Raw genomic sequence first — 14,715 nt, 5'->3', positions numbered from 1 at the left:
TATTAATGATCAACATTGGTTCCTGAATTGGATAAGTTGATTGAATCACCTTGTTGTGAATCCGTTTCCTGTTGTTTCAAATCACCCTGTCAACTCTTTAACTTAATTAGTGTTCGAAAATAAACATTACTATTTTGTAATTGACTTCATCAACAATACGTACAATCGATCAACAATACATACAATCGAATTAAAATGTCTTGTTTGAATAAAAATTGCAAAATAAAATCTGATACAGAAAGAATGATAACTTGTCGGCTATGTCACGAAAATTCCCACATAAAATGTAGTGACATTACTGGTCTAGTTGCTGATGCCATTTCGAACAACAAGGGAGTTCATGGGTGCTGCGCAGATTGCAGAAAAATTGGTGTAAGTTTTTACCGATTTTTCCAATCGAAAAAGAAAATATATCTGGAGATTCAAGATGAAATTGCTAAACTAACGAATCGAATAGATGACTTTGGGAAATTATTTGAAAATTATAAGTTGCTGGATAACCTAAAATCGCCGCAATCATCTCCGAAACGACGTAAGTCAGCCAGAAATGTAAACAAAGAGAAACGTGATGAAAATGAGATCAATGCTCCGTCGTCTTCAAATCGCTCCTCTACTTCAACATCTAACATGTCATCACCAATTTCAAAGAACTCAGAGATTTCAAATAATGCCATGCCTTTAAACTGTCAGTCTATAAATGATTTATCAAATATGATGTCTGAAAATATACCAATAACTTACGCAGGAACAGTCAACAATCCTCCTGCTCCCCTTTTGAATGATGAACAACCTGGTATTATTACACTTAGAGCCATTCCACCGAAAAAAAGTGTTTTTATTACGAGACTCGCAGCTGAAACTACAGTTGAATCTATTGACCTTTTCATTAAATCAAAACTTGGTCAAACTACTGATATTTTAATTCACAAATTTAACTCCATTCAACAACGTTCTATCTCATCATTTAAAGTTACTGTCTCTGATAACATTTATAATCGGCTTATTGATCCTGATTTTTGGCTAGAATATACAGTTGTTCGGGAATATATATACAGGGAAAGACAAAGACCCGTTAATATTGGCTTCATACTTCAAAATAACGAAAATGTTTCAAAAAACTAAGTACTGTTAATAACGATGCTATTTCCAATGCCTATCAGAATGTGCGTGGTATTCGAACCAAAATATCAAAATTGTATCTGGAAAGCTTTACCTTTGATTATCATATCGTAGTAATGACAGAGACATGGTTAAATGAGACAATTATGAACTCAGAAATTCTATCAAATAAATACAATATCTTTAGGCGTGACCGAGGTAGCAATGGTGGTGGTGTACTAATAGCTGTATCTAATATTTTTACATGTGAATTGTTGGATACTGATTCTACACTTAACATTGAGTTTGTTGCCGTTCAAGTTAAACATAATTCTAAGATAATGCTAATATTATGTTCCTATATTCCACCTTCGTCTCCATATGAAAATAACATATGAAAAGTACAGCCAAGCTTTTAAAACTGTTCTGCAAAAAGCTAAACCAGAGGATTTAATTCTTGTTTTGGGTGATTTTAATGTACCAAGTATTTCGTGGAATTTCCTACCCGAATATAAATACTTAATGCCTGCAAATATACACAAATCCAATGAAGAATTCTTCGATACACTACTCGATTTTGGTCTTTTTCAAGTAAATTCTATCCGTAACTCCAGCCATAAGTTACTAGACCTTATCTTTGTAAATCAAGTCGATTAATGTTACATTAAACGAACTGATCCACTAACATGCCCAGAAGATCAATACCATCCGACAATAGAAATGAAGGTCGCCTTTCCAACTATCAACAATGTTGAACATAACATTCGTATCGAAAAATCCTTATGTTTTCCGAAAACAAACTATCTACAGTTATGTGAATTGTTACAGAACACCGACTGGCGTGACCTCTTATCCTTCACTTATGATCTGAATTGTGCCATAAACATATTTTACAAAAAGATATATGAGTACATTGATGTCTGCGTGCCGAAAGATTTTTATAAAAAGCTTTCAGGACCACCATTAGCAAGATCTAAGAATAACAAAAATAAACAGTTCAAAAAATACAAGCGTACTGGTTCTGCTACGGAAGATATTCAGTTGCACGCTCAGAATATACCAACTTGAATAATATTTGTTATTCAAAATATATTTCAAAACTCAAACACAACTTTAAACAAAACCCCAAATCTTTTTACAAATTTGTCAATTCGAAACGTAAATTTAGCGGTTTTCCTGCAACGTTAAGGTACGGAAACACAGAATCATCCGACAACACTGTTATAAGCAACTTATTCGCAGATTTTTTCACAACAACATATTCAACTAAAACCTATTCTAACATATACAGCCCTATTCTGAACGCACGGGAGTTGGGAATTTTTTTCCCAATCCCACATTTTCGTATTCTGAATAAAATTTTGTGTGATTTTTTTTTCCCATTTCCCATCTCCCCTCATTCTGAATGAAGTTCGAATTGGGAATTTGTTCCCATGGGAAAAAAGTATACATTCTCTATCTTGAATTGTGGGAGAATTTTGTGTCTTTTTGTGGGAAAAATCTCCCCAGCAACAGTTCAAAATTCAAGAAATTTCATTATTGCAAATATTTACAATCACCATGTGTTTGCTTAATAAAAGCATACAAAATGTACTGTAAAATATGTCATTAGTAGACTTCGGATTTTGCATATTCTTATATGATACAAAAACATGGAAGAATCTAACATGTTTTACACCGATAAAAAATGTTCCTTTATGTTATCGAACAAAACAAAAAAAAGTAGTAAAAATTAGTAGATTTTTGCAGTTCTGGAACAGACCATATGTATTGAAATACGAGAAAAAGAGCGATGGTTGATTCAATTTCAAAAGAATTTTTGGCAATAATTATTTAAATATATTGGAAAATAACCATAATATATACAATCTTTACAACTTTTATTCATTTTCCTAATATAACCTTCGGGTTTTTTAAATCAGACGAATAACGTTCTATTGAAAACGTGTTAGTCTCCTCAACGACACGACAACGATCACACAAACGTACATACATATATGCCAAATTATTGCAATGCTATTCCATTTTCTGAAATGCCTTCCCTTGAATAGGATCGTTATTTTTGAAATTTTGTAAGGGCATGTGTTTTAGTTTTAGATTCAATCAAAAAGGTATTTTATTTATTTATTATTATTATTTTTTTTTTTTTTTTTTTTGAGATGCGTCTTCGGAAATTTATGGTGACGATATGTAATAACACGCAAAATATGTAATAATCGAGAAAAATATCCGAATTTATCTTTTTCAATTTTTTTTAAAAATATGCAAAATACGAGTTCTAGCGATCATTAGGAATAAGTAAAACTAGCGATATACTCGTTAAACCCCTAACTAAAATTACTCCGTATCAACATACAATTTTTAAATTCGTTACAAACTTAAAAAGTTCCTATTACTTTATACACAAAAATTATGTTTGCCTACTAATTAAAAAATGCTTACACCAATTCGCACATTCTGAAGAAAATGCGCTTATTAGGACATCACACATCGTTGACTCCATTCAATTAAAAAATCCATAAATCAATGCACGATTGTTGAATTAAGTGAGTTGTGCTTTTGCTAATCTAATTCAAACACCGCGAATTCAACTCAACGCACGAGCTTTACAGAACTGTTTCCAAAAATATTTTACCATTGTATGGGTGTTACAAATTGCAGTTGTTGACATATATATTTAAATCCATACATGGTATGAAGTCTGAAGTCAATCCAGTTTAATCCCAGCCAAACTGTGGTAAATACAAGAAATTGTTCAAACTTAAGAGTGAAGAGATGTCGTTTAGAAGTGACTAAACAACGTATTGAACATAGTGGATGGCATAGTAATCGCATAAAAAATCTTCCAAGAATATCTTCTTTTAACCCAGATAAAGCCACTGGTCGTTTAAACGCCACAAAAAATGGTTGCAAAAATTTACGTAAAACTCTGGTTTTTTCGAATTTTTTTGTGGGGTTTTTTGAATTTTGTTATAGTATTGTCTGTTATCTGTAAGTTCACGCTGATAACGCTTCATTTGACCTACGCATTTTTACGCAATTGGCCAAAAACCCAAGCTATTCAAAAAAATCGACTTTTTTGTAATTTTCGACTTTTTATGAAAAATTTAAATATGCGATACAAATTTAATCAAAAATTTTAGAATCATATAAAGTCAGGGATTTTTTAGGAATATAGTAAGAGTATCTTCTCAATCAAAAACCAAGGGATTGGCACGTAAGGATACACCTATATTACCCTCTAAAGTTTTTGGAACTTTTAAAAGAAGGCCCGATTGCAGGAAAACTATACGTTTTAGAGAAAAAAGTTATTTTTTAAAAAATGCTTAAAAAATCTCAAAAATATAATTTTCATAAAAAATTTTAAGTTTTCTTGCAAAAAAAATTATCGGCGCTAAGTGGGTTAAAAGAGGAATAAAATCATTTTTGTTATCAAATATACAAATGCTTCTGACATAATTGTTTCGATTTAAAACTTTTACATATTCATACATGTGTATGTATTTCACACATTTAAAGTAGTCATCCGTTCTTTAAAAATTGATTATTCAAACTAGTAAGCCCCAACAAAGCCTTGAAGGCGCTGGGGCAACACATAACCATTGTAAAAAAATCAAATTGAATTATATATTAAATAAACAAACAAAAAAATGCAAATAGGCATTTTGTATTACAAAACAAAATTACAGCCCCCAAAATTATGCTATAATAATTTGGTGTAACTAATTTCGAATTTCGAAATTTCAGCTCCTATGTTTTGATGTTCCCACGTCATTGAGAATATGGAAAACGTGGGAATAGGAAATTTCGCTCCCATGGGAATGTTCAGAATAGGGCTGATACTCTTTTTATCTCAACTCTAACCAATCAATATCAATTACACTATTGGACAGTACAATGGTTTTAAAAGAATTGAAACATTTAAAATATGGCTATGATTTTGGACCTGATAAGATCCCAAGTTGCATTTTAATAAAATGTGCAGAAGCTTTTGCTTTACATTTAACTATGCTGTTTAACGCTTCGATTAATCAAGCTGTCTTTCCTGACGTCTGAAAAACGTCGTATATCATACCACTCTTTAAAAGTGGAAATAAATCCGATATTGCTAATTATCGTGGAATTGCAAAATTAAGTGTTATTCCAAAGCTCTTTGAAAAAATCATCACGGATAACATTTACCACCATGTTAGTTCTCTCATGTCTCCCTATCAGCACGGTTTTCAGAAAAAGTGCTCTACAACAACTAACCTACTTCACTTTTCCACAACAATCAATCGGGGTTTTCTTCAAGGAAAGCAAACTGATGCTGTTTACACGGACTTCAGCAAAGCTTTCGATAAAGTAAATCACAAGCTTTTACAAATAAAACCTGAGTGCTTAGAATTTACTAACAGGAGTGTCAACTGGTTTTATTCATACCTAAAACATACGACACAAAATGTAAATTTTAACAATACCACATCGAGAAGTATTATAGTTTCTTCTGGAGTACCACAAGGTAGCCATCTAGGACCACTCCTTTATAAACGACTTGCCTTTATAAACGACTTGCCTCAAACAATAAAGTTTTCAAATTGTATCTTGATGTACGCCGACGATGTGAAAATATTTCTCAGTTTTACAGATATGTCAAATCATCAGCTGTTGCAAGATGATCTGAATTCGTTTGCTAATTGGTGTAATTGAAGAATTCTGGTCTTTCCTCAGAATTCTGATGTTTGGTTCCCAGATATCCAGTTTTCTAGGACAATTCAAATTAAAAGCTCCTGCTTTATTGAGATCTTCTTAAGAACTAATTACAAAATTGAAAGTTTTAAAATAAGAAGGCGCTCCTAGCGCTATGTACGAAATATGTGAAGATATATATGTGTATATACATTGACAATGAGTGAGTATTAGTAATAAAAGAGTAAGTTCATGAGAGAAAATAGTGGAATGTACTAAAATAGGTAATTCATGATATCGATTAATTGATAACGATAAAAAAAACTAAAACTAAATAGTGATGGCAAGAAAGTGATGAGTCAGGGGGACGTCTCTGCTGTTGAACATGGCTTCAACATACTCCCGGCAACAAGATGGTGATTAGGCAGGGAAGTGGTCGTGAGGCACCAATGGGCTGAGCGACTTCAAAAATGGTATGTTGCTGCGGGCACATGAGCCGCCGAATATAACGACAAAAACGGAGTTTCGCATTAGTACGTTTGGGTTACGCTTAGATTTCTCCCATGGACCTCTGGCAATTTGCTCAAGATGTTGCCAATGACTCCGTCCACTTGGCCGTAGGAGAAGGGCTGACCGTGAGCTATTGGTCGTCCTGAAGCATGGACAGTGAACTGAGGACGATTTATGGGAGGTGCTATGTAGAACGGGGCGCTGTCTAGTAGCACGAATCGCTCCTTTAAGGTGCCTTCAGGCGTGTACACCTCAAATTTCCCGTATGACACCACACCGCTCAGTGGTTTATGTGGAACTAACTCCTTTACGCTATCGTAGAGAACCCATGACTTCGGAACCTCTGGCCAAAACAATAACGTCACCAACTTTTCCTTGCCACCCGCTCCCAATGTGCATTGTAATACTGGCTCTATCTCTGTAGGCATTGCTTTTGGAGAAACGTAGTTTGGTGGCCTAGCTCCTTTGTAAGTAGTGAGCTGCTGGTAGAAGGGTACCACTTCGCAAACGACGTCATCTGTCAGTGCGACATCCTCTTCGTGGCCACTGTCTTTGACCACGTTCTCACGGCTGGAGTCGTGCAGGATCTGGTCATGATGGATCATTGAATGATGCTTCGCGCTGCAACGTTCACATCTGTGTGGCGAAGGGCATACTGAGCGGTGGTGACCATGGCCGAGCCAGTTTAGGCAGATGTCCTGTCCTTCTAGAGCCTGACGGCGCTCTGAGAATAACTTCTTACGGAAAGTCAAGCAATACTTGAGCGGATGGTTCCGGCCACACAGGAAGCACCGTGGTTTCGGGTTGTTGGAAGCCATATTGTATCTGTGAATGAAAAGAAAGGAAAAGACAAACATATACAATGAGAAACTTGCATTTTTTGATTTGATCATTGGTTTAGTAGTTTTTGGACAATTCTTCGTCAGGCTTAAGATCTGGAACTGATTGGAGAGCAGTAGTGGGAAGAAGGCACACCTTAACGATTGGGCGAACAATGAGACCGTTTTTCGTTTTTATCTCCACTACTCGAACGTTATTATCTTTTCCGCTGAAAGTTTGAGTGATTCGTCCTAGACACCACTCAGTAGGGGGTAGTAAATCGTCTTTAACGATGACCAGATCACCTTCTTTCAAATTATTTTTGCAAGTTTTCCACTTGTATCTCCTTTGCAATTCAGTGACGTATTCTGCTTTCCATCTCTGACTAAATATGTGATGAAGTGTTTTTAATCGTTGCCATCTGTTAATGTATGAGAGAGACTTCATGGGTATTGTTGGGCAAGAATCAGGGGGAGCTGTTAGAGGCGCTCCACGCAAAAAATGACCAAGGGTCAGGGGGACCAATTCATTTGGATCTTCCGATACTGAGCACAATGGTCTTGAGTTGAGTACAGCTTCGATTCGTATGAGAAGCGTCATGAACTCTTCGAATGTAAAATTCCAATTGGTAGCTACCTTTTTTAGATGCGACTTCATACTCTTCCCGCCCGCCTCCCAGAGGCCTCCCATGTGCGGTGCATAGGGGGGAATGAAGGTCCAAGTAAATCCTTGCTCACTGTATCTGCCGCAGAGTTTCTTCCCAAGAGATTTCAAAAACTCGGCATGTTCTTGCAAGAGTTTTCTGTTAGCGCCGACAAAGTTACGCCCATTATCCGAGAAGAGCGTCTTTGGCAAACCACGCCTTCCAACAAATCTAGAGAAAGTAGCCAGGAAGGCATCTGCGGAGAGGTCGGAGCAAGCCTCAAGATGGACGGCTCGAGTACAAAAACACACAAACACTGCTGCATATCCTTTCAATAATTTTGCGTTTTTGAGGGGCGACGACTTAATGCTGAAAGGGCCGGCGAAGTCCACTCCCGTATAAGTGAAAGGGAGGGAAAATGTGACTCGTTCTCGCGGAAGAGCTCCCATGAGCTGATTCTGGAACTTCTGCTTGTAGATGGTACATTTCGTACATTCTCTTATGCACTTTCTTATGACATTTCGTAGCCTCGGAATATAATACGCCTGTCTTATGGCTCTGAGCATAATGTAGTGTTCTGCATGAAGCAAAGTATCGTGAGTATATTGGATCAAAAGTTTTGTTAGGCCGCATTTTGTGGGCAAAAGGACAGGATGTCGCTCATTATAACTCAATCCAGAGTTATTTAATCTTCCTCCTACTCGAATGAGTCCTTCTTCGTCTAAGAAGGGGCTCAAGCTCATTATTGCGCTCTTTTTGTTAAGTGGTTTCTTCTGAAATAGCTGTTCATAATCAAGAGGATAAAATGTCTTCTGAGCCGACACCATCATTCTTCGTTTAGCGTCTATAATTTCTGCAGTCGTAATTGGATCTTAGGTGGTAAAAGATAACCCAGGCTGGGTTCGGCATCGACGTCGTTGAAAGAGACGAATGATTTGCACTATAGCTCTGATAGTTCTATTAAAAGATGTAATCCGTTTGAATATATCTTTTCCTTTAAAGAGAAGGGTGAAGGTTGATGTCTTTTTTGTTTCTATAGTTGGCGGATCAAAAGTTCTTGGTTTTGGCCATTCTTCTAATGGTTTTCGAAGCCAGGTTTGCCCATGCCACCATAGATCGTTTTGCTTGAGTTCGTATGGTGTGCAACCACGAGAACCAATATTTGCGGGATTTTCATCCGTACTTACATGACGCCAGTCTTCAATGTTACAGATATCTTTAAGTGCCAAAATACGATTTGCTACAAATGTTTTAAGTGACTGTGGATCTTTTTGAAGCCATCCAAGCACGATCGACGAGTCAATCCAATAAAACTTCTTATAATCGTATCGAATGTCCAAACATTTCATTAGCCTCGCCAACATTGCGGTTCCGCAAAGCTCCAATTTAGGAATTGTTAAACTCTTTAGTGGTGCTACTTTTGTTTTCGCTACCAGAAGGTGGCTGGTTGTTTCCCTCGTTGGGTGCTCAATTCTTATGTACACTACTGCACAGTATGCTTTCTCAGAGGCATCTGAGAATCCATGTGCTTGTATTGTAGCCTCTGGAGAATACCCTATCCACCTCGGAATTTTTAGTTCACCTATGTTTGGCAAGTTTTCAGGAAATTTTCCCCAGAATACCATAATACTGGGACGAACTGCTTCATTCCAATCAACTTTTTCTTGCCAAAGACTTTGCATAAGTATCTTTGCGACTACTATGATGGGCCCTATCCATCCAAGTGGATCGTATAACCTCGCAATCACTGATAGAATATCTCTTTTAGTAACAACCAGAGTGCTATTAACATCCTGAACCTTGTAGAAAAAAGTATCATTCTTCGCATTCCAGCGAATTCCTAGGGTTTTAGTAGTACTTGTCTCATCAAATTTCAAAAACTCTTCATCAAGAAGATCCTCCCGGGCCAAATTTTCTAAAAGGGCGCTGCAGTTGGATGCCATTTTCTTCCGGGGGAAGGCTGCTCCCCTTAAAGTTTCAATAAGTTGACTTTGTTTATTACGGGCTTCATCTATACTATGCCCTCCTGACAACACATGATCGACATACGTTTCATACCTTAATATTCCAGACGACGAACTATCTTTCAATTTGCAATCTTCTCCAAGCTGAACTAAAGTCCTTAAGGCCAAAAAAGGCGCGCAGTTAACTCCAAAAGTAACTGTCTTCAATTGATATGTTTTTATTGGTTGTTCGCTGCTCGGTCGATGAAGAATTAGCTGGTATTTTCTGTCTTTAGGATGTACCAATATCTGCCGGTACATTTTTTGTATGTCACCGGTGAAGACAAATTCATAAAATCTGCAAGAGATTATAATTTGCATCAAATCTGCGATTAAAGTTGGCCCAGGCAGGAGAACATTATTCAAAGAAAAGCCACATGTAGTTTTCTTTGACCCATTAAAAACAACTCTTACTCTAGTTGACTTGCTGTCCGGCCTTGCGACCGCATGGTGCGGTAAGTAGAACGATGTCTGCTTTTCGCGATGTGACACCGGCTCCATATGATCCAAATCAATATATTCCTGTAGAACACGGTTATACTCAGCTTTCAGCTCCGGAGACTTCTCCAAAGTTTTCTCCATACGAAAATATTGAGCACTGGCACTACTCCTTGATGATCCTAAATAAACATCCTTTGGGTACTCTCGGCGCAACGGAAGGCGAACTACATACCGGCCATTATCTTCTCTATATGTAGTTTTCTTATAAAACTCTTCGCAGTATTAATTGTCATCATTTGTGTTAGGAATCTTTTCAAAATTTTCAACTTCCCAAAACATTTTCATTTGCTCATGGAGAGCCATATCTTCACTGTCATATACAGTGGTCTTAAACGCAATTACATTGTTAACAGGCATGGGGCCAGATAAATACCACCCAAATCTAGATTTTCTTGCTTCCAAGTCTTTAGAGATGTCATGTCGAACTCCTTCCATATTAATCTGCGGAAAATAATCACTTCCAATAATCATATCAATCGGTGACGGTTTATAAAAATAAGGATCAGCTAGTTTTAATTCCGAAACACCACTTAAATGATCAATATTAACCTTCTTTGCTGGTAGAAAATGCGATAACTTTGAAACTATTATTAAATTCATCTTCAGGGAGAAGTCCGAATCCCTTGCCTTTACCACAACACTACTCATTCCATGTGTACTACCAACTATGGTTCCACCTAACCCACATATTTGCGTATCATGTCTTACTGTAGGAATATTGAGTTGTTGTTGTATCCTTTTTGACAAAAAACTTCGCTTGGAACCTCCATCCAATAAAGCTCGAACCAAAAACTTCTCACCAGCATGAAATACTTCGACAAGAGCAGTCGGCAGCACCGTCGTACTATAATTATGAGAAAAATAAAGTTGAACTGAATCATTCGCAGCGCTATTTCTTCCAGGAGGGGAGTTTGATGACCTTGGATCTTGATCTGAACTTCCATTGCCTTTCTTTTCGTTGTAATTATCATTGTTCCTTTCCAAATGAAGCATTGTGTGATGCTTTTGTTTGCACTTTGCACACGAATTTTGACTAGGACATTTTCCTTTGTAATGATTCGACGATAGACAGTTCACACAATACTTATTTGCATACACGAACTTCATTCTTCTGTAGGGCGACAATGATTTAAATTGGCTGCAATGCCTAAGAGCGTGATTCTGCTTACACTTTTTACACACAACTTTATCTTCGTTTGATTGGGAGTGAAATGTTTGAGATCTTGAAAAATCTTGAGTTTCTTTCTGATTCGGTTTCTTTAAATCTGTTAGTGTTTCCAAAATTTCAATCCTTTTGCTCAAAAAAGTTTTAAAAGGTTGGTAACTCCTTATGGTCACTAAGTGAATCCTCCCATGACCTCAGTGTATCCTCTGGTAATTTTGTTGAGCACAAATGAACGATTACTGGATCCCAATTGTCTGTATTAATTTTATAAGATTTAAAAATCGCTAAACTCTCATTAATACAGTTTTGGATTTGTCGAATTGACTTAGACGTTTCGCAGGAGGCGACTTGAATTCCAAAAAGTTTCTTCATCTGCTGGTGAACAAGTATTCGAGTATTTTCAAACCTGTTTTTCAAAGCTTCCCAAGCTAATTTGAAATTGGCGTCACATAATTCGAAACGCTGAACGATCTGCAAAGCTTCACCTCTCGTTTTACTCCTCAAATGATAAAGTCTTTGACCATCAGACAGTCCATGGTGGCTTATAATCACTGCTTGAAAAATATACCTAAAGGCAGGCCAATTTGAATAACCTCCTTCAAAGGGTTGTATGTCACAAGGCGGAAGTTTAAGGCTGGACGCTCCTTGATGATCCATGGTGGATTCTACCCGAGTGCTCTCATGTATTTTCGGTTGTAATTTATTCTGAGTTGCCTCAATAACTTTCACTTTACACTCATGGTATAAATCTGAAGCTTCATCAAATGTAGCTGTCATTTCACCAGGATCTACCGCTGCATCACTATCACCATCATCCGTCATACAATTCTCGAAACTCTCCACCAAATTATTCCAACGTCGCTCTTCATGCTGTACCTCCAAGGCTGCTGCGCTATCAAATTTTTCAAAATTCGCGTTAAATTTCTTGCAAAACGCTCGTAATTGAGTGTTATCAAACGAAAATTTACGACGAATCGCCTTCTCCTTTTTCTTAGTCATGCTGACGTTTTTTAACAAAAAAATTCCAAAAAAAATCTTATTACCGCTTATTTTTATATTTATAGTGTTTATTATTTACTTTGGGCTCTATCGATTCTTTTTTTTATAAATTTCAGGGAGAAATACACAATCCCACTTTCAGCATAGAACCTAACAATGTGGCAACACTCTTTCTTTTCCCACTACGTTCGTTCACCTCACACAATTTTCTTATTTATATTATGTACCTATGTACTTGCGAACCGTTAACTATTTACTGCAAATTCCTCAAAAACTCCAAAAAAGAACTTTTTTCTTCTTCTTTGTGGCCTTGAATTTGACCACACAATATGAATTGCAACAACAAATTCTTCACACAAGCAATTTTTAATTTGTTTTAATTTTTGTTTTTTACACGACGCGAGTTTAATTTATTTTCTCAACAATTGTTTTTTCTATTATTTGAAAAAGTTATCATTTCTCGTCGAAACACCCTTTCATATTTCACAGCACAATATTGATGTAGTACCCCGTTTATATATAACCGGATTTAACAAACCGACTGGGTTTTAAATGTCAATTACATTGCTTATATTTCAAACAAATCCTTATAAAGAAGGTTAACCCTGCAAAAAGCTCTAATATAAACAGCATATAGGTCACGTCCATATGTTATTGTTGTTGTTCTTTCTGCATCCAGCTTTTACCGCAACGTTGAAAAAACTCCACAATGTATTTCGTCGAAGATTTTGTCCAAAAAATATTAAAAAATACCATAAAAAACACCATAGACCAGCGACGACCACAGAAATACAACCAAAGCGAAGACATGTATGAACGTATGAGTGAAAAAAGCAACAACCACATTATGTTTTTGTTTGTTTTCATTCATTTACACTGTACGTGAGAGAGAGAAGCAAATACAAAAACAACTCAGTGGGCGCCCTCACTATACGATCTAAGCAAAGAAGCTCGTCCCTGCCATAGACTCACCTAGAATCTTCTTTAGTAATGCCTATTGTTGTTGTTGTTGTTGCGCCAATCAGGAGGATTGTTGGTTGCCGGCTTGTTGTTGTTGTTGGGAAATGTTTGTGGGCACTTCGATTTTTTGTTATTTTTTTTAATAAATTTTCTAGTTTTTTTCGCTAGTGCCGTATTTATTTTATTCGTTTTAATTTTATTTACACTTTTTACTAATTTCCCGCTCGTTTAATTCGTTTTTTTTTACCTTTTTTTCACAAAAATGTTTCCGCGTTGTTAATATGTCCGTCCGCTTTGATAATTTTTTTGTTTTCGTTTCTCTCTTTCATCAGTGTTGGCACTCCTGTATATCAGTGCTGGCACTTGCGATATCGATATGTCAGTGTTGGCACTTGTGATATCAACATGTCAGGGTTGGCAAATTGTCGACTATCGATAGTGGCGATATTCATTAATTTAAAATGATGAAAATTTAATATTTTTATTAATTTTTAAATAAATGATGGCGAATTAGATTGTTTTTTAATTATTTTAAACGGCTTTTGGCGATTTTTTCGTAGTTTTAATTAGTGGATATTATTTTTTGGGGGTTTTTACATATTATTTTTTTTCCGATGCTTTCGATTACATTTTAATTTGTCGATGGTACCAAATGATCAAAATCGGGACAATGCAAGTTTTCATTGTACATACCTGAATTTCCTCCTTTTTTGTACCTTTTTAAATGGCTAACTCTCCGTTCTCTCGTTTGTAGCAATACTCTCAGCAACCAGACTGACTCTTATTCAGGATGAATTTTTTTCCGTTTTAGGATGAAATTTTTTTGGTGGTTGGATAACAATGATGACTTGATGAATTCTTTTTGTTGTTGATGACAGGTTGTCGTCGTTTTTAGGCTTCTGCTTTGTAACAACGGCAGACCACAATATGTTGAGTTAGGGAAACTCCTTTTTCTGGATTGATGCCAGCAATTTTAAACCTTCTTTTTATTGGGATGACGATGAGATGCGTCCACTGGATCACTCCAAAACCTAGTCTTTACTAGGAACGCTCGAAGGACCATAAAGAATTCTGGTCTTCCCTCAGAATTCTGATGTTGGGTTCCCAGAAAAGCGAAACAAATATCCAGTTTTCTAGGACAATTCAAATTAAAAGCTCCTGCTTTATTGAGATCTTCTTAAGAACTAATTACAAAATTGAATGTTTTGAAATAAGAAGGCGCTCCTAGCGCTATGTACGAAATATGTGAAGATATATATGTGTATATACATTGACAATGAGTGAGTATTAGTAATAAAAGAGTAAGTTCATGAGAGAAAATAGTGGAATGTACTAAAATAGGTAATTCA

The 14,715-nt window shown here is 36.3% G+C and overlaps 1 long non-coding RNA gene across 1 annotated transcript; it reads right to left on the bottom strand.

Annotated features, from left to right (window-relative positions):
• Positions 1 to 1,723: 1,723 nt before the first annotated feature.
• Positions 1,724 to 13,732, bottom strand: LOC141386508 (uncharacterized). The gene is made up of 2 exons (XR_012408395.1): positions 13,379 to 13,732; positions 1,724 to 7,101 (listed from the first exon to the last, which is right to left on the bottom strand). It is a non-coding gene; the product is annotated as an uncharacterized lncRNA (long non-coding RNA).
• Positions 13,733 to 14,715: the final 983 nt, after the last annotated feature.

The sequence above is a fragment of the Musca autumnalis genome, unplaced genomic scaffold, assembly GCF_047663935.1.
Source record: "Musca autumnalis isolate F117 unplaced genomic scaffold, ASM4766393v1 scaffold_1, whole genome shotgun sequence".
Taxonomy (NCBI): Eukaryota; Metazoa; Arthropoda; class Insecta; order Diptera; family Muscidae; genus Musca; species Musca autumnalis.
This window is presented reverse-complemented; position numbering and strand designations above follow the sequence as displayed.